Below are 17834 nucleotides of genomic sequence, written 5' to 3' on the forward strand. Positions count from 1 at the left end.
GTGTGTGTATTAGCGATTAATAGCTAAATTCTCGCGAAATATCTGCGGCCAGAGATATCACTATAATTTTCAATAGAAATCGCAAAAAGAACTGAACGAATTTGCACCAAATAACAAAATGCACAATCAGTGTACATCTATCTTTCTGCCAAATTTGAAGTAATTCCATCCAGCAGTTTGGGCTATAGGTTTGTCCTAATGGAATTGACATTACAAACACAACCTTAGTTCACCCCCAAACTTTCCATTACCCACAGAGCTCATGTAGATTGGTCAAACGACGCCAAAATTATTGGCATGTCAAAAAATGCTTTTCCTACGGAAACCAGGTCATCACTATAACTGTCTACTAGTGTCAAGAATTCCTGTCATACAAGGGAAACACGCCCTTATGTAAACAGGAGAGCTGTTACATAACTCAAGGGAAACACGCCCTTATGTAAACAGGAGAGCTGTTACATAACTCAAGGGAAACACGCCCTTATGTAAACAGGAGAGCTGTTACATAACTCAAGGGAAACACGCCCTTATGTAAACAGGAGAGCTGTTACATAACTCAAGGAAAACACGCCCTATAAAGGGAGGAACCGGGAGGTACAAGGCTGTCGGATATTGTGTTTACACCGACGTACCTGCTTCGTGAAGAGCAGTGTTCCGGAGTGGTGCTCCAGTAAGGCAAGAACGGAGGTAGGTCGAGTCGTTACTCCCTGGGCCGTGTCTTGCCCCATCGTCACCTGTGAAGGACCCGGAAGCTCTACCGGTCAACCATTGAGCTTCGCTTTTTGACTCGGCTGAGTCCAAGCGCAGTGGCGCTTTTGCTGGTTGGAGTCGTAACTCCCAGCCCGACCAGAGACACAGGGACTGCCAGCTGTAACGCACACCAGGAGGTGTTTGCCGCGTTACAGACTCGGAAGTCCACAGGATCGATAAGAGCGGCTGCTCTCGGTTCAGTCTTCTTGCTTGTGATTGGGGTATCGGTGACGCATCACCAGGAGGTGACTCCGCGTCCCGGTGCAGTCTGAGGAAGAGGTTGAGCGGCTGCTCCCTTCAGGTAGAGACCCCGGCTGGGTGTTTCCCTGACTCCTCGATTCTCCCCAACACTCTTCGTGCCCCTCACAGCCTACCGATTGGCATTGTCGGCCATTTCATTTCTGCCCTCTGTTGGCATACGCCGGGATCGGCGTATATGCAGAGGACGGTTAGGACCATCCGTGCTGTGGGCTGGTAACGTACTTAGCCTGGAGGATTCCAGTGACTATAACCTTTGTTTGTTCTTTGTATTTTATTTGCCTTCATTAAAAGAACTAACCCTTCACAAGTGGTTGCGTCCTCATTGTCGTGTCTGTTAAACGATCCTGAGACGTTCAGGGCGTTACAAAATATCCGACCTTAATAACACTAACTGTCTCCCGGTCGATAACAGACATGGCAACACTTGATGATGTGCTGGCTGCTTTAGCGGCCATGCAAGTTGAAGTGGCTGCCTCTAGGCAAGAAACAGCCAATGTAAAAGCCAGACTGGATGCTATCCAATTGGACCCGCTCACGCCCAGCACCTCCCTCACGAACCAGACCCCTGCGGTAGTAGTGGAAATGCCGGTAGCCATCCCCTTGGCAACACCAGAGAGGTACAGTGGGGATCCTAACACAGTGCAGGTATTCCTCACACAAGTGGCGCTACATTTATCGTGCAAACCAAAGGCGTTCCCCACGAGTCAGGCTCGTGTGGCTTTCCTTATATCCTATTTGGCTGGAAACGCGGCACAATGGGCCGTACCTCTGGTGAGCAGGGACGACCCCCTCTTATGTGATTGGGGTGCTTTTCGCGAGGAATTCCTGAAGGTATTCGACAGAAGGGCTGACTCGTACACGGCGGACCGTGAAATGCTTGAGTTGAGACAGGGATCCAACGACCTGGTGCAGTATCTCAACGCGTTCCGAAGGCTGGTTGCGGAAACCAAGTGGCCTGTTGCTAAACAGACGGCGCTCTTCCATCAAGGGCTGTGCGATGAGCTCAAGGACGCCGTGGCTCATATTGACCCTCAACCCAAGACATGTGAGGGCCTTATCAACCTGGTATTACGGCTGGAACATAGGCTAAGTGAAAGAAAGGGGGATCATGGGAGAAAAGGAAAATCCCTTCCATCCTATGTGACGGTGGGAAGTCCTGAAACTTCCACCGCATCCAAGGGAGAACCCATGGACATCAGCGCAATACGAGCGAGCCTCACAGCCACGGAGAAAGAGTCACGCCGTAAACAAGGATTGGGCCTATATTGTGGCAAAAAAGGCCACTACGTACGTGAATGCCCTGCCAAACCGAAGACGTCACGTTATCGGGCCAACCGGTCGGTAACAGCCGTGGTGGACATACCGGCGGAAAACTAGAGGACTCCAAGACCAGAGAAGGGGCATCTCGGAGTCACTCATCCATCCCTTCACTTTCCAACTCTGTCACTAAGGGACAACGACACCTGTTTATCACGGTGCACGTGGGAGTGCATGACCAGTGGATACCCGTTGTGGCCATGGTGGATTCAGGGGCCACTGGCATGTTTATGGACCACAACGAGGCATGCAGGCTAGGGCTAGTGCTTCTTCCCAAAGCAGTACCCGAAGACGTCTATGCGGTAGACGGAAGGCGATTGGTGACGGGGCCCATCGGACAGCACACGGGGGTCCTTCCGATGAGATATGGGAGGAACCATTTGGAACAAATCGATTTTAACATCATCCGAGCGCCCCAATATGGCGTCATATTGGGATTGCCGTGGCTACAGAAACACAACCCCTTTGTGGATTGGCCAACACATCGCATCGAAATGACGTCACCGTATTGCATCCTGCATTGTGGAATAAGAACGGAATCCCTTGACGCAGATGAGAGCGGGAGTCAGACGGTGGCTACAGCGGCAGAAAAAGATGTGGCTCTCCCCCAGGCTTATCACAGTTTTGAGGATGTATTTGATGAGGTGAAGGCGGAAGTGCTACCACCACATAGACAGTTTGACTGCCAGATCGACCTGGTGCCAGGGGCCAGCGTTCCCAGTGGCAGGCTGTATGCCCTGACGGAGCCTGAAAACGTGCATCTCCGGGGGTACCTGGATAAACTCCTCAAGCTAGGATTCATCCGCCCGTCCAAGTCTCCGGCCGCCTCGCCACTCTTCTTCATCCCGAAGGCTAATGGGGAGCTGAGAGCCTGTGTGGACTTTAGGGCATTGAATGCGATAACCATAAAAAATCGGTACCCCTTGCCTCTCATCAGTGTACTTCTGGAACAGGTCAAGAAAGCTCGTATCTACACCAAGTTGGATTTGAAAGGGGCATACCATCTGGTGCGCATGAGGGACGGAGACGAGTGGAAGACCGCCTTTAAGACCAGGTTCGGCCTTTTTGAGTACCTCGTCATGCCGTTCGGTCTGTGCAACGCCCCGGCAGCCTTTCAGTACTTTTTGAATGAGGTATTCAGAGAGGAGTTGGATATCTACGTGGTCGTATATATCGACGACATCCTCATCTATTCGTCCAGTGTGGAGGAGCACGTACACCACGTCAAAGCTGTGCTCCAAAAGCTGAGGGAAAACATGCTGTTTTGTAAACTCAGCAAGTGTGACTTCCACGTCACATCCGTGGAATTCCTCGGAGTGATGCTGAGTCCAGAGGGACAGGAGATGGCAGAACGAAAGATCAAGGCGGTGAAAGAATGGCCGGTGCCCCAAAGCGTGAAGGACGTCCAAAGTTTCATTGGCTTCGCCAACTTTTACAGGCGGTTTATAGATGGATTTTCAGGAGTGGTGGCCCCAATCACACAGCTACTGAGGAAGTCCAAGGAGTTTGTCTGGTCCCCTGAAGCGAACAAAGCCTTTGAGGCCCTGAAAAGCGCCTTTGGTAAGGCGCCGGTGTTGGCTCACCCCGATCCGGATCTCCCCTACGTGGTGGAAGCGGACGCGTCGGATGTGGCGCTGGGGGCTATCTTGTCCCAACGCAACCACGACACAGGGGTGCTTCATCCCGTTGCGTACATGTCCCGCAAACTCAACGACGCCGAACGCAACTACCATATTGCGGAGAAGGAGCTTCTCGCAATCAAGGACGCCTTCACCGAATGGAGGCATTGGTTGATGGGGGCAAGACATGTGGTATCGGTGTACACGGACCATCGGAACCTACAGTTCATGACGGCCACTAGACACCTTTCTCCCAGGCAGCTGCGGTGGATGATCTTCTTTGCGGGGTTCAACTTCCGCATCACATATCGGCCGGGGACGGAAAACCGGAAGGCGGACGCCCTGTCCCGTCAATCTGCAGTTAAGGAACCATTGCCTGCAACCGAGCGTTCCATCATTTCCCCGAGGATGGTATTGGGGGTTATCCAACCGGATACTTTCCTGAGGGGAATAAAGAGAGGGATCAGGTCATTCGCATGGCGGAGGTGGCTCCTCAGTCACAGAGAATGGCAGCTGAAGGACGGGATACCCCTGAAGGGCAGGTGCCTATTGATACCCACGCCTAGGCTAAGGAAACAAGCATTCATCTGGTGCCATGACTCTCCATGCGCAGGTCATTTGGGCTTTGAAAAAACGGTGGCTAGCATGGGACGGCATTTCTGGTGGCCAACCATGAGAGTGGATGTCAGGAGGTGGGGACAGGAGTGTCCTACGTGTGCTACCATGAAGGCCGACCATGGCCGAACCCAAGGGCTCTTACATCCACTTCCGACCCCGGATAGACCATGGGATAGCATATCACTGGACTTCGTGGTGGGCCTACCGGTAGACCAGGGGATGACGGCAATACTGGTGGTGGTGGATTACTTGACGAAAATGGGGCACTTCATCCCCTGCAAGAGAGTCCCTACGGCCGGGGAATTGGCGTCACTACTCCTAAAGAATGTGGTACGACTGCATGGATTACCTGGGGTGATCGTGTCGGACCGGGGGTCGCAGTTTACTGCGCAATTCTGGAAGACTTGGTGCACTGCGCTGCATGTTAAGACCGCCCTGTCCACCAGCTACCACCCTCAAACGGACGGCCAAACCGAGCGCCTGAACCAAACGCTCAAACAGTATCTGCGATGTTTTGTGGTCCAGGGCAGGGAAGAATGGGTCGACTTGCTATGGGTTGCAGAGATAGCCTATAACAACGCCACTCACAGCTCCACACAGTCATCTCCGTTCTATAGCAACTATGGCCAACATCCCAGGTTCTTGCCATTTCTACATCCGTTCAGAGAGGACAGGATTCCCGCCACAGCGGACAGGGTGGCACACATAAAAGACACGTTGATGCGCTCAAGGGCTGTCCTAATAGAGGCCAAGAGAAGATACAAGGCTGCGGCAGATAGGAAGAGAAGGCCCGGGCCACTGTACCGCACTGGAGACTACGTCTGGATATCCACAATAAACATGAGGTTTCGAAAGAACAGTGTGTTCCATCCCAAGTACATGGGCCCCTATCGAATTACCAAGTGTATGGGTCCCGTGAACGTGAAGGTGTGCTTGCCCCAGTCATTGCGGATACACCCTGTCTTTCATGTATCATTGCTCAAACCAGCACCCTCCAAGCCGTCTGGGACACCTAGGCCGGTATGCGTGGAGTCGGAGGTGGAGTATGAAGTGTCGGGCATACGGGCGTCCAAATGGCGCAGGGGGAAGCTGTGGTACCTGGTTGCGTGGAAAGGCTATGGCCCGGAGGAGCATTCATGGGAACCGGCTGAAGGGGTTCATGCTCCGCGCTTGGTCTCCTTGTTCCATCGACGTTTTCCTGCCAGCGCTGGACCCGTGGGGAGCCGCTGAGAGGGAGGATGTACTGTCAAGAATTCCTGTCATACAAGGGAAACACGCCCTTATGTAAACAGGAGAGCTGTTACATAACTCAAGGGAAACACGCCCTTATGTAAACAGGAGAGCTGTTACATAACTCAAGGGAAACACGCCCTTATGTAAACAGGAGAGCTGTTACATAACTCAAGGGAAACACGCCCTTATGTAAACAGGAGAGCTGTTACATAACTCAAGGAAAACACGCCCTATAAAGGGAGGAACCGGGAGGTACAAGGCTGTCGGATATTGTGTTTACACCGACGTACCTGCTTCGTGAAGAGCAGTGTTCCGGAGTGGTGCTCCAGTAAGGCAAGAACGGAGGTAGGTCGAGTCGTTACTCCCTGGGCCGTGTCTTGCCCCATCGTCACCTGTGAAGGACCCGGAAGCTCTACCGGTCAACCATTGAGCTTCGCTTTTTGACTCGGCTGAGTCCAAGCGCAGTGGCGCTTTTGCTGGTTGGAGTCGTAACTCCCAGCCCGACCAGAGACACAGGGACTGCCAGCTGTAACGCACACCAGGAGGTGTTTGCCGCGTTACAGACTCGGAAGTCCACAGGATCGATCGAGCGGCTGCTCTCGGTTCAGTCTTCTTGCTTGTGATTGGGGTATCGGTGACGCATCACCAGGAGGTGACTCCGCGTCCCGGTGCAGTCTGAGGAAGAGGTTGAGCGGCTGCTCCCTTCAGGTAGAGACCCCGGCTGGGTGTTTCCCTGACTCCTCGATTCTCCCCAACACTCTTCGTGCCCCTCACAGCCTACCGATTGGCATTGTCGGCCATTTCATTTCTGCCCTCTGTTGGCATACGCCGGGATCGGCGTATATGCAGAGGACGGTTAGGACCATCCGTGCTGTGGGCTGGTAACGTACTTAGCCTGGAGGATTCCAGTGACTATAACCTTTGTTTGTTCTTTGTATTTTATTTGCCTTCATTAAAAGAACTAACCCTTCACAAGTGGTTGCGTCCTCATTGTCGTGTCTGTTAAACGATCCTGAGACGTTCAGGGCGTTACAACTAGCAAACGCCAGTAGGTAATATATATTTATCCAAATGGGAGATGGTGTGTAAGTAATTCCCTTCCAAGTGGGTTGGGCTCGTTTCAGGTGGCCATCGCCGGTTCAGCAAATGCACTAGATTCTTACCAGAATCGTGGTAGAAGAACGAGCCACACCAGTTGTGGGTGCAAATTAATCCATTTTATTCGACCACAAGATAACGTGTTTAGACCTCTCGGGGTCTTGGTGGACCACCACCTCCCCGGGTCTATGTATAATAAATGCAGAGAGGTCATGCGGGCCCCCTGCTGCCTCATGGACCCCCATAACCCAAGGGCGTTATTTTTAATAAATATGTGGGGGGCTCCTACCCTCCAATGCAGCCCCGGGGACCACCACCTTACCAGGCTAAATGGAAAAGATGCGTTGGGGCTCTAGCCCCCATGGAGTCTTGGGGACTGCCACTTCCCCGGGGCTAATTAAGTTACATGCAGAGGCCATGCGGACCCCTGCAGCCCCAGGGACTGCCACTGCCTTGGGCCACAAATTCAAAAGATAAGTGGGGGGTTCCAGCCCCCATGGAGTCTAGGTGACCGCCACTTCCCCAGGGCAAATTTAATGTGATGCAGGTGGGCCAACTGCAGTTTGCTATGGCATGGTGGGCGCAATGCTTCCACCATGCCATAGCACACTCTGCTATGCCTTGCTAGGTCCCTGCCGGCTCCCACAGGAGGTGTGGAGCTGATAGGGACCGTGGGGCCTTGATGCTTCCCCCACAGTTTCCAAAGTCATCGCCATGCCCCAGGGGATGGGGTCCTTGGGGCACTATTGGCCTTAGGATGGGTGCTGTGCGGGCCCCCTCCCTAATTTTTTTTTCTTTTTAAATAGTGGGTATGCCCTGTGCCCTGGCCTCCCCATGGCCAGAACTGACCCAGGGAAGGGGGGCACACAGCCCCCCTTCCTTAAAAGAAAAAAATATTAAATAAAAAAGATGGCCAGACCCTAGATTGTGGGGGCCAAGGGTCGAAATCAGCCTAGAGAAGTGGGGGGCATTAAATATTTTTTACTCACATTGTAGGAGTCACAACCCTATTGCGGTGCTCAGCATCACCCCCCCAGTGTAAAGTCGCGGTGGATTCGCGGATCCACCTTAACCTTAAATATATAATTAAATAGCATAGAACTTTATAGGTATTGGTACAGTTGTGAACTTGCTTATAGAGCAAGTGAGAGTGATCTTCAGAATCACATTAAAATTGACTGTGTTAGAAATAATATTTAAAAAAACAGATTAAAAGTTATAGTTGAAAAGTGAAATGTGATGTAGTACATTGAATTTGTGCTTTGTTTTGCGGATTCGGGACGCGTTTGCGTATCCGGGAAATATTTATAAAGCGTATATATGTTTAAAAATGTACATCTTTCACTGTTGGGTCATAGGGTAGCTCAAAGAAGAGCTGTTGTGTTCATTATGACTTTGTTTCAGCTACTTGTAAGTCTGGATGCACAGCTTAAGGTTGTTGAGAAACATTCTGTTCCCTTCATCTGTGAAGTGAACTCCATCACTTCTGAAGATGTCATGCATGTCAAAACGTAGATTGTTGTTATAGATAGAGCACATGTTATGGTCTCTGAGGTAAGGAGAAACAGCTTTATTAAAATCCTTCCTAACTTTGTCAATCTGCGGACAGATTTGATATGACCAATTCCATTTCTGTCTTTGGCATACATTAGAGTATACAAAGACAGTGTGAGGGGAAAGCAAAATCAGTTGTGCAGAGGTATCGTTCATTAGGATGTCCAATCCTACCCTAGTCAATGTGCCTAGGTCATTGCCATCACAGTGCACAATCATGAGGTCAGGGGGTTGGAGATGCAAAAAGGTTTTAACCAAAGGCATCAATTTGAGCCACTTTAATCCTCTCTTTGGAAATCATTTAATATCCACATTTTGCAAACCTAGGTCTTTGTCAACACCTCTGTGTTCAGCATACCTTTTTCCACAGAAAACATAACTGTGTCCTACAATCCATACTGTTAGCATTTTGAAGGGATGTATGGAAGGCATTAAAAAATGTCTGTCGCTGAGTAAGTCAGTTAGTACAATAAGAGGTATATGAAATGGTGGAAAATATGCTGTGTTTATGCTGTGTTTGAAAAGGTAGATAACTGATTGGGTAAAGAAAAAACTTTGAAAGGTACAGTAGACAGGATAAGCTAATATTTGCACGACTCTACCACACCTGCTGGTGTGCTGAATTTGAAAATATGGTGAACTTGTGACCTGCTGGTACAGTTGAATGTTGAAGGAACTGTTACTGTGGAAGCTAGGATTAAGCAGAATGGGGAAAGTGTTGAAAGTTAACTGTGGTATTAAAATGTGAAATCGTAAGTTATATATATGTGATACGATTCTAAAGCAGGTTTTTCCCAATCTGAACTATGTTCAGAAGTAGTATGTTCTTAAAAAATAATACTAGTATTATTGGAAAAAGATTTATGACATTCTTTACAGGTTCGGGAATCTATTGCAACACAACACTGCAGACACCACGATGGAATGGTGATTCCATTAAGTTACAGAACCAGATTGGGCACTGTCTGAAGTTAGTAATAAAGGGTTAGTTAATATGTGTATCCAAGAGAAATGGATTTTAGATCTTGACAAAATGGAGGGAGTATTTAAATTTGTTTCTGTGCGAAATGAGAGGGAAAGATATTTAGCAGTTTTTGATATTTTATATTCTACAATAGTATTTCAAACATGAGTTACAAATGTGTGAGGTGGGTTATGTATTGTGTAAGAGTGCTTCAGTGTTTGTAATGACATAACTTTGAGATACAGTATTTATAAAGCTTGCAAACCATTAGACAAATATGAGGTTTTAAAATATGGTACAAAATGTAGGAACCCGTATTGTAGTCTGTATAATTGTAGTGAAATGAAAGTTTGAAATAGGTTGTGCATACTGACATGTGTGCATCTTGAGTATGTAATAAAATTAGTAGTTGACAAAACTGAGGTTTAAAACATTTTGTCAGATGTATTAATTTGTATCACAGTCCATATACGTCTCTGTCTGGCAAACTTCCATTACAACACATGCATTACTTTGGCACATGTGCTGTAACAGTTTGCATTGTAACATAATATACATAAGTATTACTAAGGTATGTTTCTACTTCTACATGTATTATGACAGGTGTTGTGCATCTGATGACCCTAACTAAACTATATAGCTTCTCATACAGGTGTACAAATCTTGACAGTTCTGCTGCATCACTCAGTCACAAACAAAGACATGTGTTATCTATGAAGGGAACTCCTCAAATTGACAGTTCAAAACCCAAGTGCCCTGTATTATGAGGAGAAAGGAATACAAATACCTTCTTCTACATACATTTAGAGCATGTGGTCTGAAACAGAGGTATCCTACTATTTATAGGCTTCTTTTGATGTATCATGTCACTAGAAAAAGGCACAGACACACACACAGATGCTTTGAGAAACGTCTTTTATTCTAAAATTTGCCTCGGGAACTACCGTGGGGACTGGATCTCAGGTAGCTGCCATATTCAGCAGCAGCTTTAAAAGAGGAAGATTCCTCATTCTAGAAGTAGGGGGTGGGCTGGCCTCCAGTGAAGGTTAGGGTTGAGGGTGGGGATGGTGGTGGTTGGGGTGTAAAAAATGGAAAAGTCAACTGGAGGTTAACAAGAAATAAAATAAAAAAGAAAGCTATTGAAAGAAGCATTGAAACAATTAAATTAGAGGTTACAGATAGTAGAGTACTATTTTTGACATGGAATGGTTTAAGTGCCTAGCATGGAATGTGGCCGGGTTGAATAGTAAGATCAAGAGGCAATTAGTGGCAGAAGATTTAAAATGTATAACCCACAAATAATGATGCTAACGGAAATGCATCTTGCGTATAAGGATCGTGGCTTGTTAAAGCAACTGGGATTTGAAGTAATAGTTTGCACAGCACAAAGTGTTTCCTGACGGGGGTAGCTATACTAAAGCATAAACGGTTTATGGGGGTGATCGGTAAAACAATGGCTGATAATAATGGGAGATGGGCTATAGCTCAGATGATGATCAAAGGGAAGAAATATGTATTCTGTGTAGTGTATGGCCACAACACAGATGACCCCTCTGTTTTTGATATGATAAATATTGAAATGCTGAACTGGGAGGGGGATGGGGTGGTGATGGGGGATTTCAACTGTATTATGGATTATGGAATTGACACAACTAGACGGGGGCATTTCATAGAATGCGAAAGACAAGGGTTGCAATTAAGGAGTTAGGGCGGCTACAGGCTATGAGGGATGTGTGGAGGACACTATACCCAAACATTCCAGGTAATACTGCTCCACACAAACTATATTCACGAATAGACATGGCTTGGACCACAGCATCTATCCTATGGACAGTGGATATGGAAATATCCCCGAAAGTTACCTCAGACCACAATCCTATCTTATTAATACTTAGCTGAAGAGTAAATTCAGGGAGAAAACTACGGCAAGCTATATTAAATATCGTATGACGCAATATGAATTTGGGGAAAAAATTGGTAAGATTCTTGCTTTTAAAGTTGCGGATGACAGGGCTAAGGCACATATTAAAGCAATTAAGGGGTCGGATGGTATCTTGTATGAACATAGTAGAAACACAAGGGAAACGCTTTACGATTCCCGTCAAGCTGCACAGCCAATCGTTAATGAATCCAATGAATTAAATTCATGATTATTAATCCTCAATTTGATCCCAAATTATTCCTCTTTTGTAATCTTCTTGTTATTCAATTCCTTTTACTAATTTTCACGTACGTTCATTCACTGTTCATATAACCACAGGAGAAAGGTTGTTTCCACATGCCGCACTTTATTTAAAATCACCCAATGCATTTCGGGAAAAAATCCCTTCTTCGGGGGTTTCTAAAATACAAACATAATCATCATCAGTTCCATCAGGGTTCTTATAATACTATCAACGAATCAAACACTAACTTATTTCTAAGCTGTTTCAACTATGAGTTTTAAACTATTTTCTTGCCCTGAAAATCATTTAGTTCAGCAGTATTATCTATAAGCGCTAATCCATATAACCTATCAACTGGCCACCCACCTGCAATATCTAAAAAACTGAGCATATACAAAGCTCCAATTTTCCTATCCTACTGTTTGCCTCTTGTATGAACAGCCACAACAGATATTTGAACAGTTTGTATCGTATTATCAAGCATTGAATAATCCAACGATTAGACCCAAGCAAGAAGATATTCTTAACATTATTCAGAATAGCTATTTGAAGAATATGGTGAGTGAGGTATCTGATCTTCTTGATGAGAGCATATCAGGTGAAGAATTAGATATGGCAATTAGTGTACTACCATCGGGCAAGGCAGCCGAGGAAGATTCTATTCCCCTGGAATTTTATTAAACTTTTAAAGATGTCTTGCTTTAGCCATTTAGCCAGGTAATAGAGTTTGTTGGAAGAAGTGGTAGAACCCCCGAATCATGGAATAGGACTCAAATAATTTTTGGGAGAAAAAAAATAAACCAGCAGAGGAGTGTGGGTCATATCGGCCAATTTCACTCATAAATGCAGACTCAAAAATCTATGCAAAAATACTTGCAAACCGTTTATCCCCTATAATGCCAAATTTGGTCTCCTTTCATCAGCATGGGTTCATCCAAGGAAGGGATACAACAGCCCACGTTAGTATGGCAGTGACTGGTTTTGATGTGGCAGAAATAAGATCCACTCCACTCGGTATGATATTATTAGACGCAGAGAAGGCGTTTGACCGAGTGGGGTGGAACTTTCTCTGGGCCATATTTTCAGCTTTTGGGATTAAAGGTCAATTTAAAAGACAGATACAAGCTTTTTATGATAAGCCCTGTGCTAAACTAGCGTATTCAGGATTGCAATCATCAACTTTTAAGGTACTCTGTGGTACTCATCAGGGGTGCCCTCTTTCACCTTTATTATTTGCTCTTTATATAGAGCCATTTATTCAAGCGCTGCAAAATAATCCCCAAATACGTGCTTTTGAGTCTGGAACAAATTCTCTTAAGGTCATCGCATATGCGGAAGACATAGCGGTCTTTTCACTGGAACCAGGAGAAGCATTAAAAGTGATAACAGATGTAGCTAGCGAGTTCGACTCAATTTCAGGTTACAAGTTAAATGTTAATAAGACTCAGGTTCTTCTTAATTGTAAACCCCCTGTGTCTATACCGTGAGTCTGTTCAGTGGCCACATATCTGGGGGTTAGGATAACCGCACAAATAGACAGAATTTTTTCTTTAAACTACGAAGCCTTGCTAAAGGAGACGGCCATGTCTTAAAAAAGATGGCACACATTTTTTTTTTTTTTCAAGTCAATCAGTCTTTATTGCGAATTTTCTTCTTAAAAGACATACTAAAAAAAATCCATCAATAGTAGTTAAAACAAAGAGAATTGCATTAAACATTTGTATATAAAACCTATAAATAGATTTGTACATTAAAAGCACCAATAAAAAAGTATTAAATATGCGACATTACAATGACTTGAGGAAGTAAAATTTTTGTTTTAGGTTTATAAATCAGACTGATCAAAATATTGACAACAAAATAGTTATGTACTAATACACCTATTATGTAAAAGCCACGCCCAGCTGATATATTTGGCCACCCCGATGATGACAAAGCTTGATGTATCTGTTGTCAATAATCGGCTGGCACTAGAAGCTGTTCTAGTACCAAGTTTACGACGTACAGGGCGCAGCCACAGCTTTCTTGGGCGTGTATAGACCGGGCAAACATATAAAAAGTGATCGACTGATTCGATCATATCCTCACAATGGGGACAACTATCGTTACCCGGAATAGACCAATTTTTGGTGAAGGTGCGTAAAGGTAAAGTGCCCACTCTAAATTGATGATAGAGTTTTCTATCCTGCACTTTTGTAATTAAGTCCCAGTATGCCTCAAGGTGTGGATCATCCTTACTGTTCAGATAGGTTATAGTCAGGGGATCTCCAATCCTAGTGGAAAAATGTTTATCTTTGACCCACTGCCAGTATAAGTCCCTAAATTGCTTTTTCTGGGGGAATTACGCTGTCTCAGGGTTAAACCACAATTTGCCCAAACCCATACCAATCATTACAGATTTAATTTCGGACAACCAGCCTATTCTGTGGGAGCCCCCAAGGTTTTTGACCTCGGCCAAGGCATTGGCATAATGAGACAACTCAGGTGTAGACCACAGTCGTCGCCAGAACGCCAATGGCCTAAACCGCACCATATCCTCTACGGGGTGACAACCCAGATCAAATAGAAGTGGAATACGTGGCGCAGACTGTGGTAGCCCTACTGCAGATCTAAGAAATTTGTTTTGGGCTACTCGCAGGGGATTCAAGTTACTATATCCCCAAATTTCTGCACCATACATGACAGCAGGAAGAATTTTAGTCACGTAAATTTTTATCAAGGGTGCCATGGGTTTGGTTAGCGAGAGCCTATGTTCCCTGAGCAATGCTCCACCGAGTTGAGTGTGTTTAAGGGAGTAGTGATCAATCTGGGGCTTCCAACTGAGATTATCAGAGAAGGTAACCCCCAGATAGGTAAAAGTTGAAGTTTGCTCAAAATTACTCCCCCCATTTCAACCCTGGCCCTAACCGGTCTTGCCCCGCGTAAGACCATAAATTTGGTCTTCCCCACATTGACCTCAAGCTCATGTTCGCGGCAAAACAACTCGAAACGCGCCAGTGCTGACTGGAGCCCCTGGCGCGTCTTAGAAATGATGAGAGTGTCGTCCGCGAACATGAGCAGAGGAATCTTCATACCAGCCAATGTGGGAGCGTCGGTCGGAAAATTTGAAAAATACCCAAGTACCCCGTTAATAAACAAGGAAAAAAGGGTTGGGGCTAGAACACAGCCTTGTCTTACCCCCTTAGAGACTGCAAATTTTGGTGTCACCTCCCCAGGTTTCCCCCATCGTACCTGGGCATATGTAGAGTCATGAAATCTAATCAGCAACTTCAAAATACCGTTAGGTATAGACAGTGCCCGAAGTACTTCCCAAAGTTTGAATCTTGGGACTAAGTCAAAAGCAGACTTAAGGTCCACAAAGGCGGCAAAAAGATTGCCACCCCCAAGTAATACTTCTTTCCAATATATTAGAGTGAACCTAAAAGCCTGATCAATAGTTCCCACATGGGAACGAAAGCCCGCCTGTAGTGGGGATAAAATATCAGAGTCGGAAATCCAAGTCTGAATGCGTCCCAGGAGAAGGCGAGCAAAAATTTTTTGGGCAGCGTCCAGGCTGATTGGGCGATGATTGGCTGGGGCAGAGCGGTCACCTTTTTTATAAATCGGCAGTATCTCAGCCCCAAACCAAGTATCCGGAATCAGTGCACCACCAGCCAAGGCATTAGCAAGTATAGTCAGGTAAGGGGTCCAGAGGTCCAGATCCTGCTTAAAAAGATCAGCAGGAATACAATCAGGACCCGGGGCTTTACCACTTGGTAGGGATTTCAGAATTGCCTTCACTTCACTGAAGGTGAACCGAAGGTCTTCCATGTCGTCGTCACACCACGTAGCATTACCAAGGGTCTCACTAGACTTAAACTGGTTTTCAAAGAAGGCAACCCATTGAGCAGGTTCAACATGGTTGGCCGGGATCATAGCCTGAGGGTTCTTACCCAACTTTAATAGGTGCCAAAATTGGCACATATTCCTACCCTCACAAGCCTCATATAACTCCCTCTAACGCTTTTCGTCCCAATTTTTCTTGGCTGATTTTTGTGCTGTTTTATACTCAGATCTACAGATCTTAATTCTTTCTGGTATTCTGGATTTGATAGCAAGTGATGGCACAAATTGCCTGTCGGTATTATCGGTAGAATTAATATCATAAAAATTAAGATCCTGCCTAAATTTCTTTATCTTTTTCGTTCTATTCCATTACGTGTTCCGAATCTATTTTTTAAGCGATTAGACGGAATGCTACGCAGTTTTATATTGGGAAATAAGAAAGCGAGGCAAACGATAGATCGGTTGAAAATTCCCTTTAGTCAGGGGGGTTTGGAGTTTCCAGACTTTAAAGCATACTTTTGGTCTGCCTGTTTTATTCATTTCCGGAGTTTTGTCAATTCTGCCAGTACTCTTTTTTGTCATGATTTTATGTTAGCGGCCGAGATCAAGATGTTTTTGTACAGAACCAATGACCCAAACTACTTTAAAAGTGTTAAATTTAAGACGGTACGGGATAGTATATACACATGGCGTGCTATTATGCTTAGTAATAATATCTCTTTTTATCATGACAATTTCCCGTTATGGCATAATCCAGGACTGCAAGAGATATTTCAAGATGCCATGGGTAGTAAATGGGCAAGCTGTGGAGTTAAAAGCCTGGGGGATTTGTATGGTTACAACGGCTTTGTTTCTTTCGAGAGACTGCAGATCAAGCACAAATTGCCCAATTACATGTTGTTTAAATATTATCAGATTCTGGATTATTTCCTAAGCGACATAAATTTGGTAAACATAACCGACTCTGCAATATGGGATTTCCTGTATACAGCAGAATCGAAAAAAACAGATTAGTAGGGCGTACAAATGGTTAAGTAGCCACAGAATAGATGACTGTGGCAGATTAGCGGATCGATGGAGTAAGGCGTTGGGGGCGCCGGTAGTGGCTAGTACCATATTACAAGCTCTTAGAACAATAGATAAGGCTGTTCATTCAATCCAACTTGCGACTGCAACAGCATGGTATGCTGTGTCTCTTAAAATATACTCCCGAAAGAATAGCTAAGTGGTCACTTGATAATACTATGACTAGTGATCTGACGAAGTGCCCCAGATGTAACTAACACACAGCAGATATAACACATATGTTTGTAACATGTCCGGCATTGGCCATATCCTGGCAGGATGTTGGGAGTGTTCTTTCTCAGAAATTGGGGGTAGGGGCATCTCTGTCAATTAATGAAATCATGATGGGATATAGGGCTGAATATTTTAAAAACAATAGCTTGTTTGCTATCTTTTTAGTCTCGGCAAGATTAACTATAGCTAGGGAGTGGATATTACCAAAACCCCCATCAGTTTTGGATTGGCGGCGGTTAGTAAGGCAGATATATGATATGTAACAGGCATTGGCCAAGGCAAGAGGTCTCCGTTCATTTGCTAAATTTACGGCAATTTGGTGGTTTTTGTTTCCGACGGAATAAATGATATATGCTTAATTGTAATATTACTGAATTAGTTAATGCTGTCTGTATATTTTCAATATTGCGTATCTTGTTTTTTATTTGTGTATTACACTCCAGTTGACAAATAAAAAAAAAGAAAATGGCACAGACACACACACTGATGCTTTTGAGAAACATGGTAAGACTTACAACAGTGACATGAGAAGAGTTGGCGTTTCATATTTGGCAAGGCCTAACATTATGAGCTGCCAGTGAATAGTGAAATTGCAGGAGAAAAGTGAGGGTTAAAACATGTTGGCAGATGTATTTATGTTTATGCCAGTTCATATGAGTCTTTGGAAAGGTAGTCTTGAAGTAGGCTGTATATAATTGGGTTTCTGCCTGAAATGGGAAGTGCACTCTGACAAGTTTAAATGTTAACATGCTCTTATGACTGATCTATGTGTCTACTTGTACAAGTATTCTGAGAATTGTTGTGCATCTGATGACCCTTAGTTAAAAACTATGCAGTTTATCATATAGGTGTTCAAATCTTGTAAGTTCTCCTTCACCATTTAGTCGCAGAAGCACACACTTGTTACCTATGTAGGTATCACAGAACCCCACACATAGACAGTGTGATGCCCATGTGCCCTGTGTTATGAGGAGAAGGGAATACATACACCTTCTTGTACACAAATTTAAAGAGCATGTGGGGTGAAACAGAGGTATTCTGGTATGTGTAGGCTTGAGAAACATGATGAGACTTACAACAGTAACATGAGAAGAGTTGGCATTTCATATTTGGCATTGCCAAACATTATGA

The sequence above is a fragment of the Triturus cristatus genome, chromosome 5_2 (genome assembly GCF_964204655.1).
Source record: "Triturus cristatus chromosome 5_2, aTriCri1.1, whole genome shotgun sequence".
Taxonomy (NCBI): domain Eukaryota; kingdom Metazoa; phylum Chordata; class Amphibia; order Caudata; family Salamandridae; genus Triturus; species Triturus cristatus.